This window comes from Sminthopsis crassicaudata, chromosome 1 (assembly GCF_048593235.1).
Source record: "Sminthopsis crassicaudata isolate SCR6 chromosome 1, ASM4859323v1, whole genome shotgun sequence".
Taxonomy (NCBI): domain Eukaryota; kingdom Metazoa; phylum Chordata; class Mammalia; order Dasyuromorphia; family Dasyuridae; genus Sminthopsis; species Sminthopsis crassicaudata.
This window is the reverse complement of record NC_133617.1, coordinates 135,527,001-135,529,458: the sequence shown is the minus strand read 5'-3', so window position 1 is coordinate 135,529,458 and position 2,458 is coordinate 135,527,001. Positions and strand designations below refer to the sequence as shown.

General features: G+C 36.5%; 1 long non-coding RNA gene across 1 annotated transcript; it reads left to right on the top strand.

Annotated features, from left to right (window-relative positions):
- The first annotated feature begins 235 nt into the window (after positions 1–235).
- LOC141552959 (uncharacterized) lies at positions 236–1,573 on the top strand. The gene is made up of 3 exons (XR_012485256.1): positions 236–392; positions 1,169–1,231; positions 1,320–1,573. It is a non-coding gene; the product is annotated as an uncharacterized LOC141552959 (long non-coding RNA).
- Positions 1,574–2,458: the final 885 nt, after the last annotated feature.

Below are 2,458 nucleotides of genomic sequence, written 5' to 3'. Positions count from 1 at the left end.
TTTTTCCTGAGACTGGGGTTAAGTGACTTACCCAGGGTCACACAGCTAGGAAGTGTTAAGTGTTTGAGACCAGATTTGAACTCAGGTCCTCCTGACTTCAGGGCTGGTGTTCTATCCATTGTGACATATAACTGCCCTCCCTTTGTCCTTTATGAAGCCAAATAGAATGTTGGGCAGATAACTATCTTCCAGGTAAAGGACTGGCCTATAAGGAGACTCTAGCAAGAATCTTATTGACAATGACTAATGAAAGATTCTCCTGTAATTGTCACAGAACAACATATTTCATTTTCCTTTATAGAGTTGGACAATGGAGTTATTTTTAAACTCCTGGAGGATAATCTCCTCTTGCCATATGATCTGTAAGATTTCATACACCTTTTATATGAACAGTAAGTGCTTTGCCAGATGAGAGGAACCTAAAGGCCTTCAAGACCTCTTTTTCAATTGGAAGTTTAGCTAGAGAGGGATTAATTTCAATATATATGTCAATTTAATGTCAATATATATGTCACTTACACATCTTATATGTCTCTTCTCCTTACAATGATATAGTTCATTAAATACCAACATTTGCTTCAAGGTTAAATCCATGAAGTTTTATTATGTTTAGGTAAATGGAAAACAATGTTGGTGATGAGATAATGAGAAGTACAAATATTCAGGAATAAGTGACCATTGCTTTGGTGTTTTGATTTCATTCCTTTCAATGACATCCTGCTATGTTTAATAGTTTGTATCTGCTTTGGAGTTAAAGTCATCCAGAATTATAAGCTTATCCTCTTTTGGCACATTGATGATGAGGATATCCAAGTCTTCTTTGACCTCATCAAGGTTCATCATGATGGGATTGAACACATGGATACTGGTGTTATGGCATTTTTCTGCAAGTAGCAATTGCATTATTACAAGTCTGTCATTTCCTCCTTTTGAGAGGTATACAAATTGTTGGCTAAAGGAAAGAAAAAGTTAGGAGAGGATAAGGGAGAGAGAGATCCTTGGAAGCAGAGTAACTTAAGTAATAGTAAGGCAAAATGTTCAGATGAAGTAAAGCAGAGGAGTCAGCAGGGATAGGAAATAAGAGATACACACAAACATAATAATAATAATAATAATAATAATAATAATAATAATAATAATAATAATAATAATAATATTGCCATTGTAGTCACATCGCCACCTCCTGCTTCATCACTTGTCTATTGCTACAGGACTTTGATGTAATAAAAAGGTAAGGATGATATCTTTTGACTCACACATAAATTACATTTAAATGAGGCAGAGTTGCATGAAGTTATAAGCCTCACTCTCTCTTTCAGAGTCATCAGATTCCAGTTGCAGGACAAAAATCAAGACAACTAGCAATGACTTGGGATGCAGTGAAATCTTCAATGTTTAATCAAGTTCTAAGTATTCTGTAATACTTCTGCTAGGGGAAGTTTTCATATGCATAGACAGCCCCCTAAATGATCAGTGGATTTGAGTTCTGTTAGTTACCTTCAACTTGGTTTGGCCAATATACCAAAATGGCCTACTGGGGTGTGGTCTTTGTGCATGCTGTTCCTTCTTGGAGCCACAGGTAAGAATGGGGTGAATCAAATCAATACTATAGGTGGAAAGCAGCCCTGATAAGGGCTCCACCCTCACACCAAAGGTACTGGCCTTCCCAGAATACATTTTCCCCACAAGCCCCTGAGTTATTCCACGCCCATTCTCTGGGAGGATAAAAGAAGTTAGAGTCTGGAAAGTCAGTTCTGGATTGGGTCAAGGAGAAGACGTACTGTGGATTTGCAAGTCCAGCAATCCCGTACTTTTGGAGAGGAAGAGGAGCCTACTCTAGGTCAGAGTTGGGACGGCTTTCTACAGGAAGAAGAGTCTGGCCGGAAGATGGAGTTGAGACAGCAGATCTCCTCCCAGAGAGCGATCGACAGTTTCTGGAGACAACAGAACTTTACTTAATATAGTATATAATGATTTTTTAAAATATGCAAGATGGGAAAGATGTAGTTATAGAATAATTGATAAAAAAATTCTAGGGATTCTAATGAACTTTAGTTCAGTATGAACTAAATAGCTGCAGTGTGAAACAGGACATAGCCTTCATTGAGATTACAAAGTATCCAGAGCAAGGGATGTATTAGATTTTAGATACTCTGTCCTGAGAAGACATCTACAATTTCATGTTCAGTTTAGGAACTACTTTTTAGGAAGGGCATTTATAAATTCTACATAGTCAAGATGATAACAATAGCAATAATGATAATAATAATAACAATAATAGTAACTTATTTTATGTAATAATTGAAGATTAAAAAAACATTTTACATAGATAATCTCATTCAAATGAAGTGGTTAGTTTGGTGAAGGCTGTTGAAATCACAGAAACCATCCGGATCTTCTTGTTTCACCCATCTGAATAAAAATCCTTTACTGTAGCATATTTAATCTCAATAGTAGG